The sequence below is a fragment of the Pseudonaja textilis genome, chromosome 6 (assembly GCF_049901715.1).
Source record: "Pseudonaja textilis isolate UNSWEBS1 chromosome 6, rPseTex1.2, whole genome shotgun sequence".
Taxonomy (NCBI): Eukaryota; Metazoa; Chordata; class Lepidosauria; order Squamata; family Elapidae; genus Pseudonaja; species Pseudonaja textilis.
The window spans coordinates 29,193,446-29,206,228 of record NC_141995.1 but is presented as its reverse complement, the minus strand read 5'-3'; positions in this window follow the sequence as shown (position 1 = coordinate 29,206,228).

Below are 12,783 nucleotides of genomic sequence, written 5' to 3'. Positions count from 1 at the left end.
TTCTCTCTGGTAATATTACATCACTAACCAGAGCATACAAAACATTTGCTAGACCCATACTCGAATACAGCTCATCAGTCTGGAATCCACATTATGTTTCTGATATTAACACAGTTGAGAAAGTCCAGAAATCTTTCACAAGAAGAGTCCTCCACTCCTCTACTAATTGCAGAATACCTTATGCCACCAGACTTGAAATTCTAGATTTCAATACGACTTCAGCAACAGAGTGGTCAAGGTCTGGAATACTCCATCTGACTCTATGGTTTCTTCCCCAAATGCCAAAAACTTTAACCTTAGACTGTCTACTATTGGCCTCACCCCTTTCCTAAGAGGTCTGTAGGGGGTGTGCATAAGTGCATCAATGTGCCTACCGTCCCTGTCCTATTGTTTCTTTTATTTTTTTAATTTTTCTTATATGTATCCATGTATTCATAACTATGTTTTTACTTATACCTATTATCTTGTAAGCAATTGACAAACCAAATAAAAAATAAAAATAAAACTGTAGATGTTACAGTGATGGAACTGGGCATATTGAATTAGAACATTCCACCTTTTGACCTTTTGGCCATTCCTTAAATAGAACTGTATGGTAGTGCATGTTTGACAATATCACATATATGTGATTGAAGAACTTAAAGCTATCTTGTATCACCCTAAATAAATTTTACAAAATTGCAAGATGTACAACCTTTCAATACATAAAACATATTTGAGATTACAGGTTTTTTTAAAATATAATACCATGTTGAATTTTGAACTGAATCAATGTGTGATGCTTTTGTATTTCTTTGGATTTTAGGTAGAAACATATAAAAGTGTGTTGCTTATTACAGACCTTCCATACACCAAGCAAGTTGAAGTAAGTGTTATTGTTTTATTCACAAAGACTATGAATAAACTATAAATATTCAGAATTATCAGAGACACTATAAATATTCAGAATTATCATTATCACACATATTTATTAAAATACTTTGGGTATTCTAGTTATTCTTCACTCTTTAGCTCCTTTGATCATTTGCTGTAAAAACCAAGCTTCCTCCATATAGGCCTACCTATTTACCATCAATTATTTCTGTCAATAAGAAAAAGGTAATATTTTCTTTTCACATTAGAGTTGTATCCAGTAAATCACCTTTTAAGTATAGAAACATAAAAAATGCTTGAAAAGCCAGTTGCAAATCCATGCTAGTCGACAGTATATATACAAGAAATTTATTGATTGACTGCAGCTCTCATATATAGGTATTATTGTTGTAGAAGTTAACGTCAGCAAATAAATAAACATATCACACCCATTTGTTAAGTGAAATAGTACTGTACAATTTACTTCCTTTAATTTTTTTCCTTTTATGAATCAAAGTTAATAGGTGTACAGTAGGGTAACCATTTTTTTCACAACCAGACTGCATAATCCAGAAATTTTACCATTAAGTTTATTATTTATTGAACATGATGCAAGAAAAAAAAAAATTCTGGAAATTTCATAAAACTGTAATGCAAAATAAAAAAGGTTGATTTAAAGTCTGAAAAAATAGCATTATTCTCCTTAGTACTTAGTACTCTTTAGTCTTATAATGTACATAATCATTGACATGTGTGTGTGTGTGTGTGTGTGTGTTTAACTATATATAACTATACATAACTATACAGTTACACACACACACGCGCACCCCCCCCACAAAATTATATTGCAAGGTCCTGCAAGCAATGCAACTAAGTGAAGATTTCAGTGGCATGCAATAGCTAAAAAAAGACAGCGTGTCCCTTTACTGTATCCTAGCAAAATCATTGAGATATAAAAGGCAATCAGTGCTGATGTTTCAGAACACAATGCCCTGATTTTTTTCAAAGAACCAGGAGAAAGATGCCGTATCTACTGCTGAGTGATTGCATTTAAATTGCATAAAACCTAAAAATATTCAGTTTAAAAACATCAGAAACTATTGATAATTCAAATCAATGAAAAACAAGTAGTTGAAAGATCTCAAAAAGTTTAAATGTGTATTATATCCATGAAAAAATCCATATTAAAAGTATAAACATTGAATTAATTTATCATAAAATCTAGACCGTGTAGTAGCATATGTTCTATCACCACAGTTTTAAAACTAGACTTTTTAAACAATAAACTCTTATCCTGGATCTTTAATGCTAATAACTTAGTATTGATCAGAATTAAGAGTAAATTTCCTTACTTCCATCCAAAACTAAATAATGTCCTCCTGAGTTTACTTGAAAGGAAGGGAAGGAAAGAAGAAAGAAAATATTTAACAGATAATATTTCTATTTCTTCCTAGGCGATTTCTTAATAAATATCATTAATCTGAATGGAAGACTCAACTATGTTTGGTAGATTGCCTGTTAATCTGTGCTATATAGGAGGAAGAAAAAGTTATGTCACTAAATTCCCTCAAGAAGAAATGTGATCTATCACTGAGCTACTTTGCTCTGAATGTCTATGATGGAGTATTTATGAGTTTTGTTTTCTTTTCTATCCCATCTCCACAGAAAGAAGCCAGTTAAACCTTTTTTAAGGAAAAAAAAGAACCTGTCATAATCTGCAGGAACTGAAATAGATCCATGTGTGGAAAATGAAAAATGATGAATAAAACACACACACATACACACACACACAAATCCTACTAATTACCAAAAGTCATTTGTTTTTTTTATGTACTGAATAATTAATATGTGGGAAAAGGGGATACATTTGTTAAGATACCTAGAGATTTAATAGCAATTCAAGTTCTACGTTCTGCCAATTACAAATACTATCTTTTATTCAGACCATGAAAAGCTGAAGTTTTTGCATTTTTTCATATTTTGAAAATTTATGATTTATTATCTTCTTTGCTACTAATTCTATTCAGTCATCACCAATATATTATGTTAGCATTTTTCTTTTCCAGGATATATTTAATTATAAAGAAAGATACCGCCATGTCCTAGAATGGTCCTATTAGCATTCTTTTGAACAAGAATGCTGCAAAATTCTCTCTCAGCAGAACTAGCACCTTGAGAAATATGAGATATGTAAAAAGGGTATGTCAGAAAAATAAAGAATTAGTTGATAATGGGTCCCATTTTTTAGAAAGAAAAGACAGCAGTTGTGGAAGCCAAATTAGGTTTTAAAACAAGGTTCAGGATGGATACATTGGCTTACTCCTCTCAAAGAAATCATTAAAATAAAGGTGGCAAAAATATAACACTGCAGAAATGCAGTAAGAGACTCCAAATCATCATTCAGCTCATACTGATATATTCTACATCTTATGTGAATCTATCCTTGAAAAAAAAATTGGGGTGTGTGTGTGTGAAACTGACTATAGTGATACTCATTTACATATTCCACAAGCAACTTATAACAAATACATTATCCTTTCCTTTTAGATTACCTAGGTTAGGATAGTTTTGAGGGCTGTATTGAAGGATTATATAATAAGCAGGGAATGGAAGAGAAGATGATAACAAAAATATATAACTTTCTTTTGAATTTAAAATGGAAGAAGAAATAGTTAAAGAAACAGTGATAGTCTGGGAAAGACAACTTTAGGTATAACATTGAATTAGAATATTTGGAAAAATGTGGGGGGGGGACTATAAATTAACATTATAATCATCATATAAAAACATATATACAAACTGTTTATTGATGGCACCTACCTAAGATGGCAAGGATGTTCCCAACTAGAAACCCAGAATGTTGGAAATGTAAAAGTAATCAGGGTACTGATTTTTCCACAAGTGGTGGACATGCCTGGAAGCCAAGAAATATTGGAGTAGAATTATAAAGTGGTTAGAGAAAATAACAAAACCAAAAATTGAATTTAGACCAGAACTTTTTTTACTGGGAATAATAAGAGGAGAATATACCAAAAAAGACAAATATATCATGTTACATGTAACAACTGTGGCTACAATTGTGTATGGACAGTACTGGAAACAGGATAATATACTACTTGATAAAAAAAGATTTTGGATTGTATGGAGATGGACAGGCTTAGTCTAGAGTTAAAATATAGAGGTGAATCAGAGTATTATTTGATCTGGGACCACCTGGTTAGATAATAGAAATAAAAGTAATACTGTAACTAATATGTGAATATGAATATCGATGATGAATATCGATGATGCTGTAACCTTGTAAAAGTGTTTATGTGTTATAAACTGTTGGAAAATGCTTAGTAAAATATTGGACACAAATTGGAAGCAAACTGAAGAGAAAGTGAAAGGCACAGTTTAACAGTGAGGAACAGAGAACAGTTATCTCATTCTGACATATGATGATCATGGAATTAACTTTCTAAATAATATTGAATACTTTCAAAAGGTAATAATGTTAAATAGAAAGAAGCTGTCTTATTAGACGTTTGAAGATACTAGTCTGATTTTATGTCTTAGTGGTGAAATTGTCTTATACTGTAGTGTGATTTTAATAAGACACTATTGGATGTCCATCTGTTATCGCATTCACGTGTGTGGTAAGCATTTCCAGGATTTTAAATCATTCTGCCTGAATAGTTTCATTTATTTTAACTGATGTTGGCTTCCCAAATTCTTTCAACTCATAGATTTATTTACATAGCCCTTACTTTTGACAGACTTGTGTAAGAGTCTTAATGTTGTCTGCTAAGATATGTGAGAACAATCAACAAGTGGAATGGCTTGCCTTCTGAAGTTGTGGGTGGCCCATCACTGGAGGCTTTCAAGAAGAGTCTGGATGGCCATTTGTTTAAAATGGTATAGATTCTTTTGCTAGAGCAGGAGATTGTGCTAGATTACCTCCACGGTCCCTTACAACTCTGTTATGCTAGGTTCTATACTCTATGTTGTGTGTTTTGCTGACTGGGCAGGCAAAAGTATTAACCTTATGCTCCAGTGAAACTCAAAATCTAAACACACAAATATATAGAATTACTTGAATATTTAAAACATATAAAATTACGCCCTTACTTCCTTGGTTGGATTCCCTCACAATAAAGGTTGAAATCCTGATTAGATCCAGTTGGTGTTCTATATTTGTTTTATATGTATAAATTGCTTAATGGGTGCAAAATTGGAGAAGGGACCCTGATAGGCACCACAGAGAAATTATACTATTGGTCTAGCTTTGAATGATTTGTGTGTTGCAGATATATAATGGCTATTTTTTCTTTTAAGGATGGCAGATCTGCTCCTCTGTGCATTTTCAGCAATTTTCAGCTATGGGAATTAGTCACTATATTTTATAATTCATGTTTAGAAAATGTATTATAGAATTAATAAGAATTTATAGAATTATAAAAGTGGACTAGAATTTGTAACACTATTCCTCCTATCCTGTAACAACTGTTGGAAGAACATATGTGAGCAATATAAGACAAATTTTACTAAGTAAAATAATATGAAACACTTTTATCAGATATATATGTATGATATACATGGAGATTTGAGAGAATACAAACAAAGGGAGATGGCAAAAGGAGCAATTATTTCAGTCCAAACTTAATAGTTTTAAATAAGTATGACCAACCATAAACCTTTATTACAATGAGCTTAATAAGCTTTCAAGGAATTCGGACTCTGTATAAAAGTATGATGTATGAAAAGTGCATTCCAGACTTATCAGTGAATTCCAGGAAACATTCAGCATTAACTGAATGTAGCCACCTGCCCACACCGAGTTAAAACTAATCCATTCAAATTTGTATAGTTGACACCATCACAAGAACATATGGTTTCTTGGCCTACTTGTGATGTCACACATTGCATCTGAATCAGAGAACTGGACTGTCCTAAGCTCTGGTCAAAATTATAGTTGGTATTAGTAGTACAAATATTTTTCCCTTAATCATAGGAAGAAAATTTTGTAAGAGTTCAGGGGAACACCAAACCAATCAGTGAAACCAAAAAACTCTTACTTTCAAAAGAAAAAAGAAGAAACTTCAAAACATTTGAAATACGTTAACTGAACATAAATATTTTTGTCAAGAGGAATCATTTCAAAAATGAAATGATTCTTTCACTCACCCCACCCCAGTTTATATGTAATACAAAATACCTTTAATGTTTTATGCAATATTTAATTTTCTATATAATATATAAAAGAAATATAAAAGTTGTGGCTTAATGTTGGGGCATAAATAATATTCTCATAAACCACAGCAAGCTATAAAGATTGCTATAAAGCCAAATAAAGCCAAATAAATTGCCAAATATATAAAGCTAATTACCAATATTAAACAAATAAAGAGTTTTCAACGTGTTTGTGGTTTTTTCATCATACATTTGAAGATTTTATGTAAATACCTGTAATAACTTTTTAATTTGAATCATTTTGTACTTTGAAAATAATTTGTAGAATTTGTCTTTTATATTTTTACGCTTTTTTGGCTTCTAAATAAATTTTGATGTCAAGTACTTTGAAGTTGTACAAATCAACCATACAAAAACACAATCACTAGAAAAAAGACGTGAATAATCATTCAAAAAGTTATTATTAAATCTAAGCATTTTAGCAATGGCTTCTTGTGAAAAGAGTGCTATTATATTTGAGGAACAGCCATGCAAAATATTTCAGATATAAACCTTGGATCCAACTTACAGAAATAAATTGCTAAAAGGCATGGGTTATTATTTAAAAAACTTGAACTTGAAATGTTACTTGAAATTCCAGTAAAATATTTTTGATTTTTATAAGGCCGTTTAATTTAAAGAACATGGAAACTAAGTTATATGTATAATATGCATAATATAATTTGGCCCTTTACTCTTCTAGATGATATTTGAACACATTATGTTGTTTGCTGAATTTTGCCACTGGATTTATCATAAACTTAAAACATGACTTGATATTTGAAATGGCCAATTAAGTTTTTAGTCTGAACATCAATAACTTTAGTAGCATCAACTAAACCCTTTGCTAGCAGCTGCAAAAAAAATGAGAAAATCTCATGCTTAGTTGATATACTGTTATTTAAGAAAACATGATCCAAAGTGGCATCTTGTTTGATGTTCCTGTATGGCTATTTTAAAAGAAAATATATATTTTTTTCTATTTATTTTGTAAACAATATTAATAGTGCTACACTTTTTCTTATTTATTTGAATAAATTGGCTCCCATTGAAGTTAAGCAATTGTTTCTAAATTACAAGAAAGCTGACTTTGAAAGCTGAATATTAAATATTGTATTTTTTAAAGATCTACATAGAATTTTAACTAAATAGTATGATCATATAATATGATGTTCATGTTTGATCCACTTTGCATGAATTATGGAAATTTGCAAATAAACATATAACTGAAAAATGTCTGCTCATTTTATACAATGTATAAAGGAAAAAGAAGCACATATTATATATGTTTATAGAATGCTTTATCTGCAACTTGCACCATATTCAATACCCATTCATTCTTTACATGCAAGAATGTAATTTCATTCAACTTAGCTATGCATAAAGTCAATCATGGTTATACCAGCATATAAAATGTTATGAAATGCATAAGAAATGACACTCTTGTTACATATTAATTACATTTACATATGTGTCTCTTTCTTAACCATAAGCACCACAGTAATTTATAGAAAATAAAAAAGGAGGTTATATGCGGCCCAGTGTTTTATTTGGAAGGTTAGTTTTCTGTCCAATAAAAAGAAAAAGGTGAGGTAAGGAATGTAATACCTTAAGTACACATTCATCATTATATTAAAAGGAAGAAAAGGGTCAAGACTAGGTAATTACAAGTCATGCAGAGACCATACAATAATAATAAATCATTATGTTCCACTATTTCTGTTCCTTGAACTCCACCCATTTCATTGTGTGAAGAGTCAGAAGTTATTAAGGTGGAGAATACTTGACTATATGAGATGGCTACTCAAGAGCTGAAAAATAGTTGATTTGTGACATTTATGTATAAGTGGAGGCTGAGAGATTATAATTAAAATGTTGCCTGAATGTGAGCCCAAGTTTTAAATCATGCTTGAAGTTATGATTTCTATTTTCCTCTGAAAACTGATAGGAATCCTAGAACCTTTACACTTGGATTTAAGTTTATATATTTGTCAGTTGAATTTACAACTGTGTAATTTTGTAACTAAATTTCAGTACAAGTTGTTAATTGCAAGCAGTACTACAAGTCTCTGATCCTTTCCATGTTGTTCAGTTTACTGGAAATCTGTGCCAGTTCTTTTGGATTATTGAAAGATGTCCATGACCTTATTCTATGAGTATGCATTGGACATGCTGAAATCTAAAATAAAAATTCTGCCTGAAGTGTGTTCCAAAAATACATGGTAGTATATAATTTGAAGATTCTCTTTTCTCTATGCACTTTCCCTTGAATCAATATGGTTTAATATAAGGTTAATATCAATGAGTCATATACAAAACATTGTGGGTAATCTTAATATTTTGCTATTAGATTAACCAAAGCTTTGATTTATTAATGCTAATCTAAAATTAATATAAGAAATGAACAGCGAGTTTTTCCCCTTGTTTCCCTTGCATCCTAAGAATATATTTTTCTGATGTTCCTTACCGCTATTTCATACTTATGTTTACAAGAATGGAAGCTAAGATGAATATAATGGAAGCAAACCAAACTCACTGGCTAGCATAAGAGGCATAATCTACTTGTCTGTGATTGCTGCCATGATCCTGATAAAATACATTCAGATTTTCCTAAAGAACTGTGTATGGAAGATTGTGGCACATCATTAATTCTTATTTTGATGTTTTCACTGTAATTAACTACTTCAGTGGATTTATTTTTGAAAGATATTTTAAATGGTTGTTTTCTCTTTTCTGTTGCCTTTCAAAATGACTTAAAATGTTTGGAAATAACCTTGTCATTAATACATTATAGAAATAACATGCACACTGATTATGATTCCCCCTCCCCTTTATAATATTTCCCCCCTCCCCTTTATAATATTTCCCCCCTCCCCTTTATAATATTTATTGTAGTGATTATAAAATTTAACATGATGGAAATGGAAGCACTGTCCATATTGCTACTCTTAAAATTCCTGCATCAGCTTACAAACATATAATTAACACTGATAGTTATTTCCATCAGAGTTTAAAAAATCTCTCTCTTTTGGCCCGGAACCTGTCCCTCCCAAAAAAGGTTTGACAATCTAGTGTGATTTAATGTCAATAAACAAAGCCATGAACAAGCACAGAAGCTGTTTCTTGGGAGATAAGCTCAGTTGCAGATGTTTGTGGCTTATTCTTTAGTAGTGTGTTGGAAGCAAACTGAAAATTGTATTATGATGAAAGCAAGTAAGGAAGGAAAACAACACAGGTTTTTAGGGTAATGAAGGACCATAAATGTAACAAACATAATAAAATTCTACGGTAGATCTAAACAAGAGCTATTTCATATGGCTCTGAAGTCCTATAATGGGGCAGGTATGATATAAAATGTCACCAGAAATCATGCAGTCCAATATTGTAGGTATGTATAAATAAATAATTTATAGATTCACTGGGAATGTCTTTTAGTGTGGAAAATAAACACAAATGGGATGATCAAATATGCTTGAATAGCTTGTACTGTCTTTTTGTACTGTTAATTCATTTGACATAACTAGCAATTTATCAATCCTATAAAATTTCAGGTGACATCACTTTATTTTATACATTTAATAGCCACATGGGCACAGTAGTATATAAAAAGGTGATATTGGTTTTTTTTAAATAATATAAAAAATGCAAAGAACTTTAAGTCAATCTAGCTGGGTTTTTTTCCTAGCTAGAAGGAAATATATGCTCATCTCAACTTAACTGTAAAATGGAACAGAATACACTTGAGTGCCTTTTATGATGGCTATATGGATTTATTCTGTTAGCTGAGGTGAATCCAGGCTGCATGGTCTCTTGGTTCTCAGCAAGCATAGACTTTCTCAAGACTGCTTTCTCCTACTGCATTTCCCAGTCCCAAATTTAGCAGTGCAGCACAGTGCAGTGGAGAGATAGAATATCTCAGTGGAAATGCAAAATTCTTTACAACATCTATCACACTTGATAGATGCCTTTAGTCTCTTGAACTTTCAGCTGCATTTCTTCCAGTTTCTCTTAAATTCTCAAAATTTATAGTGATAATATAAATGTAACAGTAACCCTAATGATAAAGTAAAATAGGTTATATTATAGTTCTATGTACTTAATACTAATTTTCCAAATTTTCCAAAATTAGGATTCATAATCTGGGCTATAATATTAAGATTTTGAAACAGTTCAATAATCTTTTACCATCTTTATACACTTAAAAATAAAGCAATGAAAATTACTTTTTTTGTCTCATATATTACTTTTCCAGATGTTTTCTTCATCCAACCTGGAACTGGCAGACACTTGGAACTTGGAAGGGCTCCCCTTGCAGACACACTCTGGAATTACTGCAGTGTGGATGCCCTCAAGAGTGGCAATGGGTATGAGTGAGCATCCGCTGCAGGGAGAGAATCCCAGGAGAAGTGCATACCTGAGAAGAAGCGGGGAGAAAAAGAAAGGAGGCAGGAAGCCCAAGTATGCAGTTTCTTCTCCTTCAAGCTGTGTGGCTGGAGCTGAGGAGCAGAGCACAACTCCTCAGATGGCACATTTGCTTTCCCTCCTCAGCTGGAATGGACCATTCAGACTCTCAGTCACAGAGGGCAGATGGAGGGGGCGGAAGATGCTGCCATGGATAGAGGCTGTAGTGCTGTAGTCACTTACCTGGTTGCTTGTACTGCTTCCCTAAAATCACTACTGCCAACACCCTTTTCCTTTTCCTGACCTCCCAACTTTCCAAGAATTCAATCTAGAGTCATTCAGTTGAAGTGGAGTGGATGAGGTAGCTTATGATATTGGGAGACAGAGTGAGCAAGGAAGGGATAATCGTGTCCAGACGAGGTGGAAGTTTGGCTTGAGGAGGAACTGGTCAAGCCATGAATTAGTCACTTGTGCACATATGAGGTGAGGAGTTGCTGGAAAGAGAGGGATGAGGCGGGGGCATGGCAAGGCATGTGATTCAGCCGTTCTGTACAAAACTGTACAAAAAAAATAGGTACCAGTGTAAACCAGCAGAAACTACACTGGTACATTGGAAGGATGGCACTCATGCATTAAGGACTATGCAGTAAAAATAGCTTTTTTACCGTATGATTACACTCATGACTGATTTGTTGAGCCAATCAAGATCCAAATGGTAACATAGATAAAATATATTAAATAAACACTACTTGAAATCAGGTTTTTAAAATCATAACAATCATAATAATGTCATGGGTGAGGGACTTGTGATGTTCTGATGAGGTTGAGAGCTATGCTGATGACAGTGTATTCTATCAGAAGGTCACCCTTGCCAAAAAGATCTCATTAGAAGAGTCAAACTAAATAAATCAATCAACTCATTTACTATGTTGAGAAAAAACAGTCATTGACTGAATCATCAAGGATTTATTTCAGATATTGGGGTTCCTGGACATCTATTGACATGTGGACAATAGGACTCAAAAACTATGCAGCATAGCCTTGCAGGCTTCCTGGAAGAACAACAGAATGTCCAAAGAATACTGTATTTAAAATTATGTTACTATGGCCTTCTAAAATATTATAAATTGGAAGTAACAGAGCAGAGCTACTTAAGGTGATTGTTTAGTAAATGTTTCACAGTTCAGTGAAAAGGAATTGATCCAGACTCAACTATCACTGAAAAATGATTAGCTGGTTGATAGAAATTTATTACCAGAAACAAAACATTCAGGAATTGCAGAACTAGAAAAGATTCAGAAAAAAATGTGAACATTGAAGAACCAAAACCAATAGTGGAGTAGTGAAAGAAACTCAGTCACAAATAATAAAGAAACAGCTGATATGAACTATATACATGATAACAAGTGGTTCTGTGGGCATGGCTTATTTGGTAAGTGAGGCTTGGTGGTCATGTGACTAGGTGGGCTTGTCTTGGTGGTCATGTGACTGGGTGGTCATGCTTGGTGGTCATGTGATTGGGTGGGCGTGGCCAACTAAATGTCACTCATATTAAGGGGAAACCTCACCTGTCCCCTCCCCTCCCAGCCATTCCTTGTCACACCCAGCCTCAATGTATCTATAATTCTGTAAAAATGTTGTTCACCTTTTTTGACTTTATTATCTACATATTACAGATGTTTCATAGACCACTGAAAGAAGGAAATGGCTTACATGCTTTGCCCAAAAGTGTGATAGGCAACAGGCTTTTAAGGGCTGCCACAAAGAAGGGGGGGGACAATATATTTTCCAAAGAAGTAGAATGCAAACAAGAGGCAATGGTTGTAAACTGAACAAAAAGAGAAGCAACCTAAAACTTAAGGAGAAACTTCCTGATAGTGAAAACAATTAACCAGAGGAACAGCTTGTCTCCAGAAGTTCTGGGTGCTCAATCAGTGGAAGTTTTTCAGAAAAGACTGGACAGCCATTTCTCTGAAATGGTATAGGTTCCTCAAGGTCTTTCTAATTGTTATTCTGTTATTCTGACACTTTCCCAGGACGTCTACTCAAATTTATTTCATAATTTTACATATAAAATAGCCATTCATGTAATACAACCTGCATATTGTTCAAAACAGTAATTACTATGGCTGATGTTTGACAGCAAGCCTAAAAGTCAAAGATCACAAGAGTGCATCTTTCTCTGTATGTATACAAAATATCACACACCAGGAATATCATATTAAGCTGGACTTATGTATGTATACAAAATATCACATACCAAGGAATATCATATTAAGCTGGACTTATGCAACCTAATGTACAAAATAAACACATGCA